This window comes from Symphalangus syndactylus, chromosome 11 (genome assembly GCF_028878055.3).
Source record: "Symphalangus syndactylus isolate Jambi chromosome 11, NHGRI_mSymSyn1-v2.1_pri, whole genome shotgun sequence".
NCBI lineage: Eukaryota > Metazoa > Chordata > Mammalia > Primates > Hylobatidae > Symphalangus > Symphalangus syndactylus.
The window spans coordinates 111973663-111998893 of NC_072433.2; the positions used below are offsets into that span (position 1 = coordinate 111973663).

General features: G+C 41.1%; 1 long non-coding RNA gene across 1 annotated transcript; it reads left to right on the top strand.

The window, feature by feature from the left end:
- The first annotated feature begins 1822 nt into the window (after positions 1-1822).
- On the top strand, positions 1823-24484 carry LOC134731855 (uncharacterized). Its single transcript, XR_010114498.1, has 4 exons — positions 1823-1904; positions 4637-4742; positions 19055-19169; positions 24288-24484. It is a non-coding gene; the product is annotated as an uncharacterized lncRNA (long non-coding RNA).
- Positions 24485-25231: the final 747 nt, after the last annotated feature.

Consider the following 25231-nt stretch of genomic DNA (forward strand, 5'->3'; position numbering starts at 1 on the left):
AGCACAAGGAAGATGTTAGTTGTAACAGTGTACAATGGGCTAATCAGCCATAATAGAACTCACACTGTTTTTCACTTCACATAGCACTTATTATGTGCCTTGAATGTAAACAGCTCTTTGCTTCTGACAAAGATGGCAGTTTGCCATAGTGGGATTCAGCCTTCTCTAAGGCTCAGCAAACATTGAATAGAGCAAGCCAGAAGACTGAAAAAGCAATTGTTCGAATTTATGTCACTTGCAGCCTTAGACAAAATTATTTTTGTTACTTCCATCCTTTCCTTCCTACCTCCCTCAAATTAGCAAGCATTCACATATGTCAGTTATCAGCATATGAAAAATTATTTCCATTATTTCTCCACCCACATTTAGAGAATCAATAAATCACGTTTTATATAAAGTCTTGAATAATGACATCCCTGTACATTTTATACCCATTGTGAAATGTTTGGAACTTAATATAATAATATGAAGCTTGATCATATAAATAGATTGAAGTTGCTTTAAAGCATGATAAAAGATACTCTTTAAAATTACACCCAACACCCAAAAGAAGTTTATTGTTTTGTACCATCTGTATGTACCATTAGCAGATTCAATAGTTTGCTCTCAAAACAGATTTAGAGCAATTTACTATAAATCAAATTGTTGTTGGCTAGGCTCCCTGCATTGTTATCCTATGATTTTTCCAGACACAGGGGCTTATTTAAAAGTTTTTTGAAATTTTATCACAGTAATACATGCACATGATAAAAACCATCAAGTAATATAAGAAAGTACTTTATAAAGAAAAGTACCCCCTCCACACTCAGGCTTATTACTAGCAGCAAACACCTTTTTATTTTTTAGTTCTTCTTCTGGAGATTATTTCCTAACCCTAAATAATAGGCTTATAATAGTATTTCTAAAACGTTTTTTTAAATTATTATTTTTTTTTTAGAGTTGGGGTCTTGCTCACTGCAGCCTCGAACTCCAGGGCTCAAGTGATTCTCCTGTCTCAGCCCCTCAGCTTCCTGAGTAGCTATGACTATAGGCATGTGCCACTGTGCCCAGCTAATTTTTATTTTTACTTTTGTAGAGTCAGGGTCTTGCATTGTTGCCCAGGCTGGCCTTAAACCCCTAGCTTCAAACAATATTCTCACCTTGACCTCGCGAAGTGCTGATTTACAGGTGTGAGCCACTGCACCTGGCCTTATAATAGTATTTATTGATTGATTCATTCATTGATTCAGCAAATATTCACTGAGTGACTACTATTTGCCACATACTGTTCTAAAACTGAGATACAACAGTAAACGAAACAGACAAAAGTCCCTGCCCTCTTGAAGCTGAACATTCCACTGGAATGGAAATGAGGAGAGGCAGATAATAAATATCAATGAATAATTTATATCGCATATCAAAAAGTGAAAAGGGGTATAGAATAAAAGAAATGAGAAAGGTGGGCAAAGGGGGTACTGAAGATGGAAGGTGGTTTTAAGTTCGAAATACAGAGGTTAGGGATGGCCTAACTAAGAGTGTGAGTTTCAGCCAAGACATGAAAGAAGTAATAGAGTAACCCATGAAAACATCTCAAAGGAGAGAGGCCAGGGTGGAAGGAATAGCCAGTGCAAAGGCCCTGAGGCAGGAGCATGGCTGGTTGGCTTAAGGAACAGTGAGGAGGTCAACTTGGCTGATGGGGAATGAGCAAAGGAAAGTGCAGTAGGAGATGGGGCGTGTGACGTGATGGGAGGAGGAGGTCCATGGGAGTGTAGGAAGGATTTGAACAGAGAATTAATTCAATCCTATTTACGTTTTTACTTTCTTGAGGAAAGGAAGTGTGAATGGAAGAAGGAAATTATTTTGGAGTCTCTGTGGTGATCCAAGCGAGACAAGGAAACTCCCAACAGGCTGATGCTTCAGAGGAGGTAAGAAGTAGTCAGATTCTGGGTATACAGTGAGGCTTACTTGATTTTCTGATAGATTGCAGTTACAGAATATGAGAGAAAGAAGATTTGGCTTCAGCTGCTGTAGGAATGGAGTGGCCCTTAACAGAGATAAGATAGACTGCTGGTTGAATGGGATTTGGAAGGAAGATTTAGTTATGGATATGTTGAGTTTGGGATGCCTTTAGACATCAAAGTGGTGATAACAAATAGATAAGTGGATATGAGAGGAGTTCTGGGGAGAGATACAGACCTCATATTTCCATATTTGGTCATTAGCATATACATGGTATTTAAGGTCACTTGCCTAGGTAAGCTCACTAGAGAATGAAGCTAAAAGAAGTCCAAGGACTTATCCTTGGGACACTGTCACATTAAAAGATTGGATAAGAAACTTGCAAAAGGAACTGAAAAGAAGTGAAGTCAGAGACTACTGGAAGAAAGAGAGTTACGAAAGTAGGCTAATAAATGCATATCAATTTTACGTGACCCACAGTGATATTCTCACATTAGAGAAAGAGTTATGAAGACAATGGTGATCCTGCAGCAAAGTAGAAGAGAGCACTTAAATTATAGAATAATGAAACATTAGAAGCATTTCCTTTAGAATTTAGAGTCAGTATTTTAGAAATGTCTAGAATAAAGGAAAATATGTATTAAATAGCAGTGCTATATACTAGTAATAATCACTTTTTTAGTAGTATGAAACTTGGTGTCAACAGAAACTTCATATACCAATGAATAGCTTTAACAAAAAACGTGATAGATGTGTATGAATACTTACAGTATATTCTGAGAGGTGTAAAGATGTAAAAGATTTCATGCAGATACACAGTTGTTGATGGACAGGTGGACTGGGTATTACAAAAATGTTAATTTTTTTCTTGAATATATGAGTTTATCGTAGTTCAAAATAGAATTCTCTTGGGCAAATTTTTGGTACATTAATGATCATAGCAGCACTATTTTTAACAGCCAACAACTAGAAACAATCAAATGTCCATAAATGAGTAAATAAACTGTATATTCATTCAATGAAATAATATACAGCAATGAGGATGATTGAACTACAGCTACAGCATCAACATAGGTGAATCTCGCAAACATAATAATGAACAAAGAAGGCAGACACCAAAGAGTATATACTTTGTGATTCCACTCGTATAAAGTTCCACAACAGATACAAATGATCTATGATGCCTGGAAGGGGTGCAAGGGAGTCTTTTGTTCTGGTAATGCTTCTTTTGTTTTCTTTTTTCTTTTGAGAGGGAGTCTCGCTCTGTTGCCCAGGCTGGAGTGCAGTGGTGCAATCTCGGCTCACTGCTACCTCTGCCTGCCGGGCTCAAGTGGTTGTCCTGCCTCAGCCTCCCAAGTAGCTAGGATTACAGGTGCCCATCACCACACCTAGCAAATTTTTGTATTTTTAGTAGAGATGGGGTTTCACTTTCACCAGTTGGCCAGGCTGGTCTTGAACTCCTGACCTCAGGTGATCTGCCTGCTTTGGGCTTATTTCTTGATTTGAGTGCTAATTGCGCATATTCATTTTCCAAAAATTCTTAGAAATTACATGTATGGGCCGGGCGCGGTGGCTCACGCCTGTAATCCCAGCACTTTGGGTGGCTGAGGCAGGCAGATCATGAGGTCAGGAGATTGAGACCTTCCTGGCTAACACAGTGAAACCCCGTCTCTACAAAAAATACAAAAAATTAGCCGGGTGCGGTGGCATGTGCCTGTAATCCCAGCTACTCGGGAGGCTGAGGCAGGAGAATCGCTTGAACCTGGGTGGCAGAGGTAGCAGCGAGCCAAGATCACACCACTGCACTTTAGCCTGGGCGACAGAGTGAGACTCTGTCTCAAACAAACAAACAAAAAAGAAATTACATGTATGATTTGTGTCCTTTTCTATATGAATGTGTGATACAAATTTAATTTAAAAATATCAACTGTTTTTTAAAAATGTGGACATACTAATTTAACCATTCATCTGCAAATTAGACAGCAAAAAATTAGCTTAGAGACTATTCAAAAAGAAAAGTAATGAAAACTGGCTGTATCATATATAAAATATATAAGAAAGCAGGAATGAGTGAAATGCTCTGGCAATAGCTGGGGATCCGTGGATAGAATATAACATATGATAGAAATGAAAGGATAACTCGGTGGGGGGAAAGGAATGAATGATCAATAAGTGATGTTGTATTTTCAAATCCTCCATGCAGCTGGGTACACCCATGTGACCACATTTTGGCTAATGAGACATCAACGAAATTGACATATGCCACTTCCAAGTCTTGCTCCTTAATGAATTAGGGTTGTGTACCTTTCAGCCTCACTCCGCTGTCCTTTTAGTATGGAGAAAATGAGATTTAGGACAATTGCCCAAGACGCAGAGACGGGAGCCACTTGTCAAGGATGGCAGATCCACCTTGTCAGGCCCACACCATTAACTGTGAGAGAGTTGATCTTTTAGCTTAAACAAGCCCTAACTCAAGGAGAGAGGATTACATAGAGGCATGAATGTCTGGAGGTAGAGATATTAGAGGTTGCCTACCACAGGAAAAAAATCAATTTAGATCCTCACTTAACACTATCTCACTTAACACTGTACCAGACTAATTTGTGGATGAATAAGACATTAAAATGTAAAAACTCAAGTAATTCCTAAAAATAGATGAAAGTATATGTGTGTGCGTTTTTTATTTTTTTTTAATCAGATTGGAAAGAATGTTCAAAGCTTAAAACAATGGAAGCTCTTGCTCACAGGCCGGGTTCTCCAGGAAGCAGACGCCGCAATTGTCCTAGAATGTGAAAGGCTTATTGGTGAGTCATGCCTGTGAAGGGAGAAAGGGAGGAAGCAGGAATGGGCAGGGAAAGGGGAATCTGAAAAAAGTCGAGTAGTCCAATGGGGAGCTCTAGAACAAAGATTTCCCGTTAGAGGAGTCCCAGGTTGGGCGACATAGCTGAGCCTTGAACCAGTTTCTTGCTCCATGAGTGGCTAAGGGCTGCACTGAGTATTAGAGTAGCCTCTGTTTGAAAGCTGAGGAGAACCCTGAGGAACTAACAGCTGGAGGTTGTCCGCTGTCCTGGGCTGCAGGCCTATTTTTGAGGGTGGATCTAAGCAGAGTGCTTCCGTCCCTGCCACAGTCTACCCCTTGCACTCTATGAATCCACTTTTCTGTACACCAGTAGGGAGTAGCTCCTGTGGGGCTCTTATAGGCTCCCTCCCCGAGGAGAAACTGAGGAGTGAGAAGTCAGTGGGAAGAACTGCACCCCCATTACTGCAGTTGCTCTTCAGGATGCAACTGGCGCTCATCCTCTCTCTCCTCCATCATCCATTCTAAAATCCCTGCCCCTCAGTTACCACCTCTGCTGGTCTTGGTGGCTTATCTGAGGTGGGACTCTAACACTCATCTGAAGGTTCGGAGCCCTTATAACTGAAGTCTTTAGGCTGGGCTTCAGTGATCAAGTGATCCTCCTGCCTCAGCCTTTCAAAGCACTGGGATTACAGTACCTGCCTATTCAGACAAGAAAGTATCAAGAGACACCTCAGTGGGTTACCTGTGTTCCATACATGGGGTGACAGCAGTTGGACCTCCTCCAGATGATGGCAGATGACAAGTAACTGACTTTCTTTTTGCCTGTTGTTTCCTGGACAAAAGGAGCCCTAAGTGACTTGGTGGCAGTCATAGCTATTAGCTCAATGGGATTGGGATTCTCCTGGTAAGAGTGTGCTTCATTTGGGATCAGGTCCTCTAACTCTGGAGCTCAGAGTTATGGGGACAGGAAGTAAAGATTTTTACAGATGGTCGCTGGTGGTAATGGTAAGCAGAGCCATTCCTGCTTGCACATACCCTGAAGGATGGCATTTCATCCTCACAGAGTGCTGCCTCGGATCCGGCACTTCAGCAGGCCACTGCGATGCTCTGTCAGGTTGGCAGTTTCTGGGTGGTGATTCAACCTGTGGATGCTGTGGGCATGCGCTCACGCCTTGGCCTCTTCTGTTTTAAAATGGGTTCCCTGGTTAGATGTTCTTTGTGTGGGATTTACTGTGTATTAAGCATTCCAAAACCGTTGAATGGCAGCGCTGGCTGAGGACGTATGGTAGGAAAAGGCAAACCCATCTTCAGAATAGGTTTCTGTTTTTGTGAGAACACCCTGTTAGTTGGCCCCTCTGGGTTGGAATGGGTCCATTGTAGTCAGCTTGCCACCAGATCACCCATTCGTCCGTTCAAGGAATAATGCCATTTTTTAGGTTCAACACTGGTTTCTGTTGTTGGCGGATGGAACATTCAGAGGTGGCAGTAGCTACAGAGGCCTTGGTGAGTAGGAGTCCACGCTGATGGGAATATGCAGGGCCTCCCTCTCTGCCACCACTTCATTTATGTGCCCATTGTTTTATCCCTGGGGTGCCTGCACGAAAGATGGCTATCATCAACTGGCTGCATCATTTTTCTTCCTTTCTTTTAGAGACAGGGTCTCACTTTGTTGCCCAGGCTGCAGTGAAATGATATAATTATGGCTCACCGCAGCCTCCAACTCCCGGACTCAAGTAATCTCCCTCCTCAGCTTCCTGAGTAGTTGGGACTACAGGTGCTCACCACCATGCCCAGCAAATTTGTTAATTTTTTTTTTTTTTTGAGATGAAGTCTTGCTCTTGTCTCCCAGGCTGGAGTGCGATGGCACGATCTCGGCTTACTGCAATCTCTGCCTCCTGGGTTCAAGTGATTATCCTGCCTCGCCCCGCCACCGCCCCCCCCCCGCCACTGCCCCAGTAGCTGAGATTACAGGTGCCTGTCACCAGGCCTGGCTAATTTTTGTTTTTTTAGTAGAGACAGGGTTTCACCATGTTGGCCAGGCTGGTCTAGAACTCCTGACCTCAGGTGATCCACTCGCGTCAGCCTCCCAAACTGCTGGGATTACAGGCATGAGCCACCACGCCTGGCCTGTTAATTTTTTTATAGAAACGGGATTTTTTTGCTATGTTTCTCACGCTGGTCTTGAACTCTTAGCCTCAAGAGAGCCTCCTGCCTCAGCCTCCCAAAGAGCTGGAATTACAAGCTTGAGCCACCATTCTTGGCTCATGTTTTTTCATGGTTGTTTAGTGCCTCTTCTATAGTGGGTGCTTTCTGGTGGGCACTGATCTTGACACTCTGTATTCACATTGTGTGCATCTGCAGGCTCCTAGCCTAAATCTCCTTGTCCATGATCTTTCCATCTTTTTTCTTCTAGGTCTCTGACCAGCCCGCCATCCTATTCCTTCTTGTTTAATTTTTCCACCTTAAGCTCCTCATGTGGGACCACCATATGGACATAGGTGTGAACTGACAGAGGGGTGCTGGCACATTGGTCGAGGGTGATGGGAATCTGGCTACTCACCCATACAATTTGCTCGTGCCCTCATGACTTGCTCTTGCTTGGTCCTGGATGTATCATATCCCTCTTAGGATGGAATACTGGCATTTATGATAGTAGTCCATCATAAGATAGATATGATACATCCAGGACTTATTTATGACTTGGTGGGTCCAAGAAGGGCCCAGCTCATTATCTGATACATAATCACTAAGTGTTTTATGGTCAAGCATTTTTGTCTCTACTAGGACCCAGTAGCATGCTAGGAAGTGTTTTTTCAATGTCTTTTTTTTTAGCAGCAGATAACATGGGCTTGCTCCAGAACCCCAGGGACCTGAATTGTGATTCTGCCGTTGAGGTTTGCTATAAACTCTGCACTACATCATTTTCCATCACTGACACTGCCATTACCTAAGGTCTGCCAGGTTGTAAGGCCCAAGTGACAGGGATACTGCATCACATCCTGGAACTGCTGTGTAGTCTTCTCTGGCTTTGGGTCCCACTTAAAGCTAGAAGTCTTCTATGCTACTTGGTATATAGGTCAGAACAGTATTTCTAGGTGATGTTGAAACCAATGATCACTAAGGCATCATCAATGTAATGGATCAATCTGATGTTCTGTGGGATGTCCAAACAGTTCATATCTCTTCAGGCTGTATTATGAGAGAGGGCAGAGGAGACAGTATAGTTCTAGGCAATAATGTAATTGTATAATGTTGTCCTTTCCGTGAAAATGTAAACTGTTTTTAATCCTCTCTCTTCATTGGGATAGAAAGTAATGAATTCTTGGCAGGGTGTGGTGGCTCACGCCTGTAATCCCAGCACTTTGGGAGGCCAAGGCAGGTGGATCCCCTGAGGTTGGGAGTTCAAGACCAACCTGGCCAACATGGTGAAACCCCGTCTCTACGAAAAAAAAAAAAAAATTAGCTAGGGGTGGTGGTGCACGTCTGTAATCCCAGCCACTTGGGGGGCTGAGGCATGAGAATCACTTGAACCCCGGGGAGTGGATGTTGCAGTGAGCCGAGATTGTGCCACTGCACTCCAGTCTGGGTGACAGTGAAACCCCATCTAAAAAAAAAAAAAAAAAAGTAATGCATTACCTATATCAGCGGCCATATACCACACAAGAGGCTATATTAATATCCTTTAACAATGATACCACACGGTACAGCAGTTGTGACTGGGCAACAGCTTGGTTGATCTTACTGAAGTCTCAGTCATTCTCCAAAACCAATTTACTTTCTTCAGGAACTGGACTGGTGAATTAAATAGAGATATGATAGGTGCCACCATCCCTGGACCCTTTAGTCCTTTAAAAATGACACTAAGGGCTGGGTGCAGTGGCTCACACCTGTAATCCCGGCAGTTTGGGAGGCTGAGGTGGGCAGATCTCCTGATGTCAGAAGTTCAAGACCAGCCTGGTCAACATGGTGAATCCCCAACTCTACTAAAAATACAAAAATTAGTGGGCACCTGTATTTCCAGCTACTCGGGAGGCTGAGGCAGGGGAATTGCTTGAGCCTGTGAGGCAGGGGTTACAGTGAGACGAGATTGTGCCATTGCACTCCAGCGTGGGCAAAAAGAGTGAAACTGCATTGCAAAAAACAAACAAAAAAAAACAAACAAAACAAAACAAAACACTAGTCTTTGGTACTCCTCATTTTCTTACCTGGGATGCGGTAATGTTTTTGATTTGCTATGCTCACTGGAGGGTGGTGGTGGATTATTTCATAGCCTCCAATTTGGCTTTCCACACTGATAACTATTACTCCTATAAGCCAATGTCTCAATATAGATGGTTTTCTAATTTTCAAGAGTGTTAAATCTGATTATACATTCGGGGACTAGGAAATTGACCACCAAGAGAGTTTGTGAACCTAGAGGACATATTACTACTCTGGGCCTTGAAATTTCTTCATTCTTGTTTCTTTTTTTTTAATAGGGTCTCTGTCACCCAGGCTGGAATGCAGTGGTGTGATCACTGCTTACTGCAGCCTCGACCTTTCCAGCTCAAGCAATCCTCCCACCTCAGCCTCCCAAGTAGCTGGGACTATAGGCACGTGCCACCATGCCCAGCTAATTTTTTCTTTTTTTTTTTTTTTTTTAAAGAAATGTGTTGCCCAGGCTGGTCTCAAACTTTTAGGCTCAAGCGATCTTCCCACTTTGGTTTCCCCAAGTGCTAGGGTTACAGGCATGAGTCACTGTGCCTGACCTCATTATTTCTTGATTCCTATATGAGCCCACTCTAAGAAGAGGGGCCATGATGACATTCCATGTCTCTGAGTTTCAGTGACCACTTGGACTCTTTGTCTAATACCCCTTAAAGGGTCTGGTCATTCTTACCATATTGTGTATTTACTTGAATAAATGGCCATAAACGCCTTTAGAGAAGAATTTGGAGTGTCAGTGCTCTGTATATTTGTCTCAGTGTTGGCAGGGTTTTCCCCCTGGGAACCCAGCCACTTCTTTGGTTAATAGATTCCAGGTCTGGAATTGCTCAGGTTCAGGATCATGACATTTTTATTGGAGCAATTGCATTCAAGCTCCAGTACTGGGTAAAAAAAATAAAAAATGCCCATTAGAGGGGTCCTGTGCTTGGTGGAGATGGGTAGGCCCTTAAACAACTGCCTGGATCAGTCATTGGTTGAGGACCGCCCCCAAAATAATGTGCCCTCAGCTCAAAAGCTAAGGCAAAACCTGAAGGAACTGATAACTAGAGGCCATCAGCTAAACACACTCCTACTCACTGGACAGGAGTTCTTTCTGGAAAGGCAATCTGAGCAGGTCACCTCAATGTCTGTCACACAATCACGAACAAAAATATCCCCCAAAAATTTTTTTCACAAAAAGTAAAATCCTCAAAACTCAACAATTTAAAACAAAAGCTATTAAAAATAATATGAAGGGTTAACTTCCTAACTTCATAAAAGATTAACACCCTTACATCATAGCATCATTCTTTAGGAAAAATCTATAGCACATGAACTCTATACGATATATTTAACAAATAATTAAAGTTAAACACTTAAGAGTCCAATAAATACTTAGAACAAGTACTAAAACAATAAATACGATTAACCAATGGACATGAAAAAATACATAGTCTCACAAGTAGTTTTGAATGCACATTAAAAGAAATACATTTGAAGGACCTATCAAACTTCTAAATTTTTGTTGTTGTTGTTAGATGGAGTCTCACTCTCTCGCCCAGGCTGGAGTGCAGTGGCACGATCTCAGCTCACTGCAAGCTCCGCCTCCCGGGTTCACGCCATTCTCCTGCCTCAGCCTCCAGAGTAGCTGGGAGTACAGGTGCCCACCACCACACCCGGCTAGTTTTTTGTGTTTTTAGTAGAGACGGGGTTTCACCATGTTAGCCAGGATGGTCTCGATCTCCTGACCTTGTGACCGCCTGCCTCGGCCTCCCAAAGTGCTGGGATTACAGGTGTGAGTCACTGCGCCCGGCCCAAACTTCTAAATTTTTAAAGTTAACAATTTAGTTTTGGCTGGTGAATGTTAAGTTAGAGGCGTCTCACACATGCTTAGCAGGAATGTAAATTTGTATTTCTATAAATAAATTTGGCACCAGGCTTCAGGAGGTGCACAAACAAATTTTTTTTCTTTCTTTTTTTTCTTTTTGAGATGGAGTCTTGCTCTGTTTCCCAGGCTGGAGTGCAGTGGCACTATCTTGGCTCACTGCAGCCTCCACTTCGTGGGTTCAAGTGATTCTCCTGCGTCAGCCTCCCAAGTAGCGGGGATTACAGGCATGTGCCACCATGCCTGGCTAATTTTTGTATTTTTAGTAGAGACAGGGTTTCACCATCTTGGCCATGCTGGTCTCAAACTTCTGGCCTCAATTGATCCTCCCACCTTGGCCTCCCAGCATGCTGGGATTACAGTTTTTGAGCCACTGTGCTCAGCACAAACAAATCTTTTACTCAGTAACTCTACTTTGAGAGCCTATCCTAAGGAAATAATCAGAAATGTGGACAAAGATTTATGTGTAAAGATATTTATCCTAGCACTATTTATTATATTAAAACCCACAAGCAGCCTTAATGCCCCAAATGAGGAAAACAGTTATATAAATTACATTGAATGTATGTGATAGTGTAGCGTATAGCCATTAAATGAAAATGTGTGATAAGCCTTTCAAGCCAAGAGGTTATGCTTAGGAAATGTTCAATGAAAGTGAAAATAATCATACATCGAGTAATACCTCAAATATGTAAAAATCCATAGAAATATGTGTAGAAGAAAATATGACAGAAATATAAGTATTGATTTGATGAACTTTGGTTGGGTGATTTATTTTCTTCTTTTAACTTTTGGATTTTACAAAGCAAACATTCTCGGAGTCATCTCAAGTGACATTCCTGAAAGGTTTTGTTGACTTCGGGGAAGGTGCTGGGTTATGGGCTTCTCTCTGTGTGCTCACTGCATTTTCTCAGTGCCTGCCTATCTCATCACATTTATTGCATCGTGCTGGACTTTTTCTGTGTATGTATCTGCAATGCCATTCTGACACTAACTACCTGGAGTAAGGTCAAATTGCGGAAGTTGAGGGCGTAGTCCACCACGAGACTTCTCTCACTTCAGACACCAGCCACAGGCTCTGTGCTTTCCAGCCACCTGCACTTCTAACCAACTGGTGACAAATTTAGGGGTTTCCACTATTCCCTCAGGCTCTGTACTTTCCTAGAATAACTCACAGAATTCCAGAAAGTGTTACACTTAGGATTACAATTTTATTATAAAGGACATGAGTTGCCAGGCACAGTTGCTCACACCTGTAATCCCATCACTTTGGGAGGCCGAGGTGGGTGGATCAGTTGAAGCCAGGAGTTTGAGACCAGCCTGGGCAACATGGTGAAACCTCATTGCTACTAAAAATACAAAAATTAGCCAGGCGTGATGGCACACATCTGTAATCCTAGCTATTAGGGAGGCCGAAACGAGAATCTCTTGAACCCAGGAAGCAGAGGTAGCAGGGACCTGAGATGCGCCATTGCACTCCAGCCTGGGTGACAGAGTGAGACTCTGTATCAAAAAAAAAAAGAATATAAGTCAAGACTGGCCAAATGAGAAGAACATATCTTGAGATCTTAGAGGGTCCCCAACACAGAGCTTCCATGTCTTCAGGATGTATCACCCTCCTGGCACATCAATATGTGTCACTCACCTGGAAGCTCACTTGAGCTTTGGGTATCCAGAGCTCTTACTGGGGTTTCATTCTATAGGCTTGATTGGTTGAATCACTGGCCACATGGTTGAACTCAATCCCTAGGCCCCCCTTCCCTCCCCGGAGGTTGGGAAGTCAGGTTGATAACATATGCCTTGAAGCCCCAACCCTCTAACCGCATAATTTTTCTCTCCAGCATGGAAAGCCCCCATGCTGAAAATACCTAGAACTGTGAGTCACATCATTAGCATAAACTCCAGTGTGGTCAGAGAGGTCTACCGTGAATAATAAAGACGCTTCTATCACTTGGGAAATTCCAAGAGTTTAGAGTCTCTGTCACAGGAACCAGGGGCACAAGCCAGCCAAATCCTCTATTATACAACAGTATATGTTTCACCCATTGGCTGTGCCGCCAAAATGGAGAAACCATGCCTGGTACCCCAGCAGATCTTTTCTTTCAGTTAATTTGGCAACATAAAAAACTTTGCCTAGGCTGGGCACAGTAGTTCATGCCTGTAATCTCAGCACTTTGGGAGGCCGAGGCAGGCAGATCACGAAGTCAGGAGATCGAGACTATCCTGGCTAACAAGGTGAAACCCTGTCTCTACTAAAAATACAAAAAATTAGCCCAGCATGGTGGTGGGCGCCTGTAGTCCCAGCTACTCGGGAGGCTGAGGTAGGAGAATTGCTTGAACCTGGGAGGCGGAGCTTGCAGTAAGCCAAGATCGCGGCGCTGCACTCCAGCCTGGGCGACAGAGCGAGACTCCGTCTCAAAAAAAAAAATAAAAAAAATAAAAATAAAAAAAATAATACTTTGCCTAAAGTCTATCAGTGTGACTTTCACTGTGAGTCCTAATGTGGCACTTTTCAGCTTCAGTGGCCTTAGAAGATCACGTTCTAGGACTTAGCAATGCACCAACATTTTGGTCCTTTTAAAATGTAATTCATCACTGAGAAGAACAATAACACAACAGCAAAAACCACAAAAACGTTTTTGTGTTTATCATCTTTCTTTTCCCTTGATTGTATCTATCAAAACCATTAGCTAAGTTTGAATTAATAAGGAAATTAATAGAAAAAATATTAGCTTTGTGCAAGGAAAGGCCACAAAGAGAAATGCAGGGTTTCCAGTGGCATGGCTGTGTTGATGAATGTCTAATTCTGTCAATATTTTGTTGTCAATCTCAGGATGGCCCAAGAATTAGTTTTTATAACATCGATATAGTATTTGGTGAATCTCACAAATTAGTTGATTATATTTATGCTTACTCTTTTATTCCAAAAGCTAATTGCGTCTAGTAGGTGGTATGAGTAAAGTTTAGGATTGCCTATTTAACCTAGTCCTTCAAGTCTTTGTTAATTTGTATTTCATAATTTATTAGATTAAAACCAGGATGGCTGCCTAGAGATACTATTTTTCAACTTCATAGGACTATATTAAAATTTTAGTCACTCAAAATTGAGTCAACTTTTTTTGAGACAAAAATATTTTATAGACAGGCATACCTCATTTTATTGGGCTTTGCTTTATTTTGCTCCACAGATACTGTTTTTTTGACAAGTTAAAGGTTTGTGGCAACCCTGTGTCGAACAAGTCTATCAGCGCCATTTTTCTAACACCGTATACTCACTTTGTTAGCATTTTTAGCAACAAACCATTTTAAAATTAAAGTATGTACATTGATTTTTAGACATAATGCTATTGCACACGTAATAGACTGCAGTATAGTGTGAACCTTAATACGCACTGGCAACCAAGAAATTCATGTGGTTGGATTTATTTTTAATTAATTAATTTATTGAGACAGGGTCTCAGTGTGTCACTCAGGGTGGAGTGCAGTGGTGTGATCACAGCTTACTGCAGCCTCAACCCCCCAGGGCTCAGGTAATTCTCTCACCTCATCCTCCCAAGTAGCTAGCCTACAGACGTGTGCCACCAGCTTGCCTAATTTTTCTATTCAATAGAGACAGGGTTTTGCCATGTTGCCCAGGCTGGTCTCGAACTCCTGGGTTCATAAGATCCACACATCTCAGCGCCACAAAGTGCTGGGATTGCAGGCGTAAGCCACCATGCCCTGCCAACTTGATTCATTTTGATGCTTATTTTATTGCAGTGGTCTGGAACTGAACTTGCAATATCTCTGAGGTATGCTTGTATATATATATATATATATATGTATACGTATACGTATATATACGTATATATACACGTATATACGTGTATATACGTATATATACACGTATATACGTGTATATACGTATATATACGTACATGTATATACGTGTACGTGTATACGTATATATACATATGTATATATACGTTTACGTATACGTATATATACATGTATATACATGTATATACGTAAGTATATACGTATACATATACATATATATATATATATATATAGTCAAGTGCTGCATAACAACATTTTGGTCAAAGACAGACTGCATATATGATGGTGGTCCCATAAAATTATAATACTGTATTTCTACTGTATGTTTTTTCTTTGTTTAGATATGTAAGACACCATTGTGTTGCAAATGCCTGTAGTACTTAGTACAATAAATGTTGTACAGGTTTGTAACCTAGGAGCAACTGGCTATTTGATACAGCCTAGGTGTGAAGTAGGCTTCACCACCTAGGTTTGTGTAAGAACACTCTGTGATAGTTGTACAACACCATATTTGCTTATTGACACATTTCTCAGAATGTACACCTGTTGTTAAGCAACATATATAATGTATAATGATATACAGAGTGTAATATATGTGGACCAGTTTTACATGTTTGACCCAAGGACAACATCCAAAGTTCTCAAGCATCACTGATTCACTAGATTTCACTGCCAGGCACATGGAGATGCCTTTCTGATGAGAGCTGTCTCTGTGGGCTTGTTGCTACACTGTCTCTGGGTGTTGGAGACAGATCTGATATGGAGACTGGTCTGAATCCTTACCTTTTCTCTTCCTTTCTGAGCAGGCTTGACCCTAGGCTTCTGGGAGAAGACAGGGTTTTCAACAATCAGGATGAATAGAATGCCTTCTGTGTGTATTGTTTTTGCGTGGTCTCTTATCTTTCCTGAGGGTGAGGGTCTCCTGTGACTACAGTCACAGTAATTCCTAGGTACCATTGAATGCCTAATACATATTTAAATTTTCCTTATAAAATCAAAGGTTAGGCCGGGTGTGGTGGCTCACACCTTTAATCCCAGCAGTTTGGGAGGTCGAGGCGGGTGGATCACGAGGTCAGGAGTTCGAGACCAGCCTGGCTAACATGGCAAAACCCCATCTCTACTAAAAATACAAAAATTAGCCGGGCACCGTGGCAGGTGCCTGTAATCCCAGATACTCGGGGGGCTGAGGCAAAAGAATCGCTTGAACCCGGGAAGTGGAGGTTGCAGTGAGATGAGATCACGCCACTGCACTCCAGCCTGGGCGACAGAGCAAGACTCCATCTCAAAAAAAAAAAAAAAAGTGCTGTTTTGTATATAACAGGATGTATATACATTTGTATATAACAGGATGATGCAGTTGAGAAGGAAAAGTTGATGATTCAGGACTGAGCAGAGACATTTACCAGAGTGATGTCCTTGAGCACAGCCTTACACCATGTTCAGTATAAAGACAGTGTCCCAGGGAGATGTCACATGCTCTTTTGTATGAAAGGTGCCTCATGAGTAATGCATCATGGGGGCCTGTCTGCACAGGCTGAAGGGGTTAGATTGAAGGAATTAGCTGCCCACCAAAATGCTATGAAGACTATTTTAAACTGAAAACATCTGAACAGGCAGCAGCCACAGAAAGAAACATTATTTACACTTGAGTAGAACCCTCCCAAAATACAGCTGCTGTTGACCCCCATCTGAGGGAGTTCACTGTTTGAAGAAAGGTTAACCCTTAGCACTGGGAAGTATGAATCAGCTGCCATAACACCCATCGCCTCCGTGGGAAAATTTCCAGCCAGGAAAGAGATAGACTGCCTATTCCCATTAACAACAAAAAGCCCAATAGAACCCTTTATACCTTCGCAGTGAAATCCTCCCCTCCTTTTGTGAAATCATTACATAAACCTCTGTCTCTGGCTATTCAGTGAGTTACTCGTGACTGAGCAACTCTTGCATGCACATGAAAATAAACTTTTATCTTTTCTCCAATTAATCTGCCTATGGCTGGATAATTTGCAGGTCCTGGGACTATTCAGACCTAAGTTGACAGAGGAGAAGTTTTTCCTCACAACAGGATCCTGGGTAGAAGTGGAGAGTTGGTCTCAGTAGGAGCAGAGACACTTCATCCATACTAACAGGATGGAAGGCAGAGGCATTTGCATATATTCAACATCTCTCTCATTCTCAAACTTCCTGAAAGTGTTGTCTACTCTTAATGATTCATGTCCTCACTTTCCTTCACTCTTCTACCTATTCCAATTTGGCTTCCAGGCTCAACACACATTCAATCATTCACCCATTCATCTAAAAATTCTTTCATACTACTATATGGTCTAGGCCCTGGGAGTCTATCATTAAACGAAATCCAGAAATCGCTGTCTTCATGGAGCTGACTGTCTAGTAAGGGAAAACATATCTAAAGCAAATAAATAACACCATACATTCACTGGTGATAAGTGTAATGGACAAAAACCAAACACACAAAGCAGGCAGGAAAGTGAGGTTCTTAGTTCACTCATGCTGCTGTAACAACAAAATACCTTAGACTGGGTAACTGACAAACAACCGAAATTTATTGCTCACAGTTCTGGGCAGAGTCAGTGTCTGGTGAGGCCCCATTCCTCATAAATGGTGCCTTCTATGTTCCCTCACATGGTGGAAGGGGCAAACAGGCTCCTTCAAGTCTCTCTCATAAGGGCACTAACCCCATTCAGGAGGGTGGAGCCCTCATGAGTTAATGACTCCCCAAAGGCCCCACCCCTTAATACCATTGCATTGGGGTTAGGTTCAACATAAGAATTTTGGAGTGACACAAACAGTCAGACAACAGCAGGAAGCTGGAGAGTGTTGATGGCCTCACTAAGAAAGAGATAATTTGAACAAAGACCTGAGGAGGTAGGGAAAAAACCCTATGGATCTAGCAGAAAGTCTCTTCCAGAAAGAAGGAGCAGATAAGCAAGAGAGTGTACCTGATAGAGTCAAGGAAAAGCAAGGAGGTCACTGTGGACTGAGCAAGTGCAAAAGGCAGAGCAGCAGGTAAAACCAGTGAGGTCATATGTGGCCAGATTGTGTGAGAGCATGTAGCAATTGCCAAATATTTTGACTTTATTCTGAGTGAGATGAGGACTCACTGGAGGAATTTGAACAGACAAATGATGTGTTGAAAATGTATTGCGAGAGGAGCAAGGGTGGAAGTAGGGGGAGCAGGACCAATGCTGATCATGTCAAAAGATAATGGGTGCTGCTTTGGAAAACAGTCTTGCATTCCTCAAAAGGTTAAGTATTGAGTTAACACATGAAACCAGCAATTACACTCCTAAATACATACCCAAGAGAAATGAAAACATGTCTAAACAAAACACGAATATTCATGGCATTGTTATTAAAAGCCAAAAAGTGGAAACAACACAAATAAATGTCCATTAACTGATGAATGGATACAAAAATTGTGGTATATCCATATAATGGAATGTTATTTAGTCATAAAAAGGAAATATGGATAAATGCTACAAAATGGATACACCTTGAAAACATTATGCTACATGAATGAGGCCATTCAGAAAAGACCACAAAGTGTATGATTCCATTTACATGGAAAGCCCAGAATAAGTAGTTCTGTAGAAAAAGAAAGTAGTTTAGTGATTGTCAGGAGCTAGCGGGAGGAGGGATGAAGAGTAAATTATCTTTGGGGCGATGAAAATGTTTTAAAATGAACTGTGGCAATGGTTGCACAACTCTGAGGTTTTTAGTAAAAAACCATTGAGTTGCACACTTTAAGTGGATGAATTATGTGATATGTCAATTATATCTCAATAAAGTTGTTAGTAAAAATAAAAAGGTAATGAGGCTTGGCACGGGAAAGTTGGAGTGGAGATGCTGAGACATAATCAGAGGTGAGAATACTTTGAAGGTAGAACTACTAGAACTTGCTGAAAACTGGGTGAGAGGCTATGAGAGAAAGCAAGGAGTCAATAATGCCACATTTTTTTTTTTTTGACTGAGTGACTTAAAGCTGACATTACACGAGGTGAGGAAGAATGCTGGAGGAAAAAGTTTCAAGAACTCTTTGGAACATGTTAAGCTAGAGACATCTAGTTGACATTCAATATGCAACTGAAGATACGGGTTTGGTGCTCAGGAAAGAACTGGACTAGAGTTTTACATTTGGGAGTTGCCAGCATAGGAATGGTATTTAACTGGCTAAGTTATTAATGAACTCCCTGTAGCCAAATCTTCATCTAACTTGACTTTTCAGTAATATTGGACACTATTGACTACTGCCTTCATCTAAAACTGTCCCTTCTCTTACTTTCAGTAGAGAAAACTTGTTTTCCTTCTTCCTTTCTGGCCTCTCCCAATCTGTATTGTTTGTAGGCTCATTCTCTTCCATTTCATCTTCTTTGTTCTTTTTATTATTATTATTATTTTTTTTGCAGGGACAGGGTCTTGCTGTTGCCCAGGCTGGCCTCAACCGATCCTCCCACCTTGGACTCCCAAAGTGCTGAGATTACTGATGTGAGCCACTGTGCCTAGCCACCTAATCTTCAGTTCGTAAGTCTTTAAGTTTTGTTCCTAAAGTTTTTTACTCATCTTACTCTACACTTTTTCTTTAAGAGATCTTATCCACATTCCCAATTTTAATTACTCCCTTACACAAAGACTGACAGGTGATCTTCAGGTCTTTTAGATAAACACTATTGGATAAATCAAAAGCATCTCAAATTCAACCTGTACAACATTGAACTCATGAAGTCTTCTTCCCTAAACCTGCTCCTCTTCCAGCATCCTTTTAGTTCAGTAAATAAGTTATTAATACTTATTTTATTTATCCAAACCACAAACCAGAACCCCTTCTTGGTATCTCTTTTTCCCAGGATATTTACATACATCACCAAATTCTGAGAATTTTATCTCTTAAAATATCCTCTGTCTCTACTTCTCTCTTTTTATTGGTGAACAATGCAAATCTATTTCCACTGAGTAATTTCTTTACACAACAATCCATGTTCACAGTCAATATTTCTACTACTCTTAAGTTTTAGAGGTAGACTAATACAGTGTTGTGGATTAAAAAAAGGGAGGCAATGGATTCCCTACACAAGCTGAGGATTTTCATTCCAAAATGTTCTCTACAGTTTTTCTTTTTTTTTTTCCTACCTCTTGTCTCTTTTAAATCCAAATTATCCTACTGGTTGTCACCATACTAATTCTCTTAACATGTAGTTCAGTTCATTTTCCATGTAAAAAACCTTCAAGAACTGCATTTTACCTGGGAATTTAAGAACAAACTCCAAATCTTAAAAGTCTAGGTTCATGATAACAAATTCCAAACACTCTTTCCTATGTTCCAGTGTTATGAGTAAAATACCACTAGTTGCTAATAGAAGACAAATGATGCTGCTTGAAATTGTGACTTGAAAAGCAAGTAAACCATGAATCATCCTAACGTATAAGCTTGTAATCAGAACAATGGAGAACTGATATATGAATAGTTTCCATTTACTCTGTTCTTAGCAAAACATTGACCAATTCATGGCTATGCATGTTAAATGTTGTAACGTGAACATAATTCATGTTATCTGAAACAGGGAACACTTCTGTTTCCACTTTGCTTATTTAAAAAAAAAAAAACACATGTATTTTAAAAAAAAGAGATACCCTAAATTAGCCTAAGGCTATCAAAGTACATCATGCTTCTCCATAGAAGGCCACCATATTAACAGTAATTGTACTAAGTATGTATAGTATTGTATAGTACTTTAAGATGTACAGAATACATCTTAATATCTGACCTTCATCACCAAATTCAAATACATTCTCTCTTTAAATAAAATATTTAAAACATTCTTGTGAGTTAAATATTTTCATTATCCCACATTTATGAATGAGGAATTATCCTTGGTAAGATGAAATGATTTACTTGTAGATATGTCCAGGTAGTATATGGCAAGGAGCCAGTACACACACCCAAGTCTTCACCTTCACACTTTAAACTCTGTATGGTCATAATTCAAATGTGAAGTATAGCACAAGTAACTGAGGCTTCTCTATTTAACAATGATGCTGATGATGTAATAAAAAATAATAACAGTAGTAAAATTATTTATGTATTTGTCCCTATTAGAATGTGAGCTTGATGAGGACAGATGTTTTTTTGTTCACTGCTGCTCTTAAGTACCTAGAACAGTGCCTGGGACGCAATGGCCTCTCAATGAGGACTTCCTTATAAATCAAAGAATGATACATTACATTTTCAAAGACATTTCATAAACATTATTTTATTAATTGTCACAGCAATTTCCAGGTTTTCTGACTCAGACTCTAATATTCTTTTTATTACTCCATGTTGTATAAAGTAAGACTTAAAGGACTACTTAAAATTGGTGCTGAGGCTAGGTGCGGTGGCTCACGCCTGTAATCCTAGCACTTTGGGAGGTGAGTGGATCACCTGAGGTCAAGAGTTCAAGACCAGTCTGGCCAACATGGTGAAACCTCATCTCTACTAAAAATACAAAAATTAGCCAGGCGTAGTGGCAGGCGCCTGTAATCCCGGCTACTCAAGAGGTTGAGGCAGGAGAATCACTTGAACCCAGGAGGCAGAGGTTGCAGTGGGCAAAGATTGCTCCATTGTACGCCAGCCTGGGCAACAGAGCAAAAACTCTACCTCAAAAAAAAAAAAAAAAATCGGTACCGACAGATAAAAATAAGATATATTCATTCCTTAAGACCAGGACTATAGTAGGAGCTCAGTAGACCTAATGGACACTAAGTATTAACTTGAATATGTTGGCTTCTCCATGGATAGAAGGTATTGAAAGGCATGTAGAGAAATTCACTTTTGAGAAACATACACATTTATCAAGATTAAAAAAGAAGTCAAACTTCCTTTATACAATTCTGGAACATGGGAGAAGTGGGAAGTTTGCCTTCTTTTCATGAAGTTCATCCCGTTAGAGATGCCACAATTCTTTTATTTACTATTATCTTGCTTTTTGTTTTTTGGGGGTTTTTTGCCTTTATGGAGAATCAAAAAGTATTTGAGTTTGAAAAATTAGCAAGCATTTTGTTTTGGTGTAAGGGGGTAACAAGACCTGGGCTCTGTGGTCACTCTTTTGGTGGCCTATTTTGGGGAGAAGGAGATGATGAATAGGTGAGATGCATCTCTGCTTCAATTTCTTGCTGTCAAACAAATTTGAAAACTGCTTCTGACCAAACACAGTGGCTCACACCTGTAATCCCAGCACTTTGGGAGGCTGAGGTAGGCGAATAACAAGATCAGGAGTTCTAGACCAGCCTGGCCAACAGAGTGAAACTCCGTCTACTAAAAATACAAAAACTAGCCGTGTGTGGGGGCACACACCTGTAGTCCCAGCTACTCGGGAGGCAGAGACGGGAGAATCGCTTGAACCCAGGAGGCGGAGGCTGCAGTGAGCCAAGACCATGCCATTGCACTCCAGCCTGGGTGACCGAGTGAGACTCCATCTCAAAAAAACAAACAAAAACCTGTTTCTATTTAAAGTACAATGCCAAAACTTTACATAATTTAGGAAGGTCTTCTTTGTTTTTTACTGTCCATTTTGAAGCCACGTTCCTTCAAAGGTACAGTAGAGTATTAGTATTCCAGAGGTTGCTTATCTTGCTATCTCAGCTAACTGGAACTCAATTAAGAAATGGGAAAGAGGGAAAAGAGGAGGACTCAAAGTTGGCATAGGCTTCACAAATACCACAGTAATACCATTCTCTTCATAATTAAGTTCTGTACTCACAGGTAAGTTCTCCGTTTTCCAGCTCACCCCCAGTTTACCCAGAATACTAATAGCCTCATCTCTCTGGGTTCTCAGGCCATAATAGCAGTATTGGGCTGCTATGGTTTGAATCTTTATCCCCTCCAAAACTCATTTAATTTGAAACTTAGTTGTCATTGTAGTAACAGTATTAAGAGGTAGTACCTTCTTCTTTTTTATTTTATTTTTTTTAAAGAAACATTGTCTTGCCATCACTCAGGCTGGAGTGCAGTCAGTGGTGCAGTCATGGCTCACTGCAGCCTTGAACTCCTGGGCTCAAGTAACTCTCCTACCTAAGCCTCCCGAGTAGCTAGGACTACAGGTACATACCACTATGCCTGGCTAATTTTTAAATTTTTGTGTAGAGACAGGGTCTTGCTATGTTGCCTTTGCTGGTCTAGAACTCCTGGCCTCAAGTGACCCTCCCATCTTGGCCTCCCAAAGCGTTAGGATTACAGGCATGAGGCACTATGCCCAAACAAGGTATGACCTTGAAGAGGTGATTAGGCCACGAAGGCTCCATTATCATGGGTGGGATTGGAAGCCTCCCAGGTTCAAGCAATTCTCCTGCCTCATCCTCCTGAGTAGCTGGGATTACAGGTGCCCACCACCATGCCCAGCTAATTTTTGTATTTTTAGTAGAGACGTGGTTTCACCGTATTGGCCAGGTTGGTCTTGAACTCCTGACCTCAAGTGATCCATTTGCCTTCAGTCACCTGTTGTATTAAAGGGCTTTGTTATTATCAATATTATTTATGATCTTAATTCACCTAGAAATTTATCATCCCAATTTATCAGAGAAATAATGCATTCAACATGTTCACTCATGAGTGAACAGAACTAATTCGGTATATATAAGCACACACACACACATACACCCCTGTGACACCATCCAAAACCCACAGCAACTAAGATGCCAGACCAAAAGTAGCAACAGCGATTGAGCAACACAATTAGAAGCACGTTGTTTTGAAGAAATATTTCTTTTTTGAGATAGACTCTCGTTCTGTTGCTCAGGCTGGAGTGCAGTGGCGCAATCTCGGCTCACTGCAAGCTCCGCCTCCCGGGTTCACGTCATTCTCCTGCCTCAGCCTCCTGAGTAGCTGGGACTACAGGCACCCGCCACCACGCCTGGCTAATTTTTGTATTTTTTTTAGTAGAGACGGGGTTTCACCTTGTTAGCCAGGATGGTCTCAATCTCCTGACTTCGTGATCCTCCTGCCTCAGCCTCCCAAAGTGCTGGGATTATAGGCGTGAGCCACTGCGCCTGGCCATTTGAAGAAATATTTCTTTCGCTTCCATCTTATGTCTCTTTTTTAAAAAATCACCTCTTCCTTGTAAAAAATGAAATCAAAAGAGGTATCCTAGAAAAACTTAAGCCTCAGTACACTCTGTATGCAGGAACTAAGTCAGAACACATGAAAAAGGCTAGATGTGCTATGATTTAATGCAATTGGAAAAAGAATGACTTTTTTCTCCACCTTTTGATGGAGAATTCTACGAAAGAGTGTGCTGGCAAGAACAAGTCCCTCTAAGTGACATTTCATTTCTTAGCAGCTGGATAGATTAATGCTTGCTTCTTGCAGCTCATGCATTACTAGCCTTAGTACTCCTGAAATGAAAAATCATGTACTCAATTCATTCTTTATTGCATAAATGTTATACAAAGAGAATGGAAATTTGCATTTGGGTGTTCACTCCTGTTAAAATATTGCAGTCTTGATAACAGGTTGAGAAATACTATAGTGCCACTGCCCTATCATATTTAGCCTCTATAAAATAGCTTAATGGATTATATGTATAAGGTGAGGAGAAATGTAAGAGTAGAATTATGTTAAATTGTGTGGCTTCTAAATAGATTACAAAAACTTTATCCCCTTTTTAGGGCATGACTAAAGAGACCCACCTGTAAATCTACTTAATAGCCAGATCACAGGGATCTAGAGACGTCTTCAAATTATCAGCAACAGAACTCAGCCAAGGGGCCATTGAGGTGCAAAATTCAAAAGAAAGGCAAAGTCTAAAGAAATATGTAGTGAAGAATTGAGAGAGTACTGAACAGAATATTTGAAAGCAGATCTAAGAGCCACATCTGATCTCTTCTCATCCAGACGAGAGAAAGCAATTTTCACCCAAGCAACTCAAAGAAGCCATCTTGGATTTTCATTTGTGAAAGTGAACAATTTCTGCCTTTTTAAGTTTTCCTGACCCATGAGGTTTAGGCCTAACTTCTAGGCTTACTACTTTGCCTTAATTAGGACACGAAGGCTAGAGTTGGGCTGGTATGGAAATGGGAGAGGACTGGGTTGGAGAGAAGGTGGGGAAAAGTTGTTAAGCTGCCACTGCCTTCCTACAGTTGTGGAAGTTACCTGCAAGAAATCTTAAATACTTTGTAGAAACATGGTTTGAAAAGTTAAATAATGGAACTAATGTAGTTACGGCTGGTATGCTACTCTACATGAGACAGACCATAAAATTGTACGGTTAGGAATATATTTGGAGCGTGAAATAAGTTCTGGAAGAGTGTAGATATTTCCAACTTAATGGGTCCACACGTAGTCTTGATTTATGAGTCATTTCTTTAATATATTTGATCTGATCGAGGTTTTATCCTGCGATAAATTTTTGACTAATACTTTCACATTCCTGCCCAGCCACACGAAACTTTGGAAAACAGAACCTCCCTGTCTCCCACAATCTTCATCTGCAATCTCTTTTTTCTACAAACACTCTGGCCTCCAATGTGTCCCTCACATTGAGCTGGACACTGGAGATTCAACGACAGCTGGATTGAACACATAAAACAAGACAAAAGTTTTAATTTCTGCT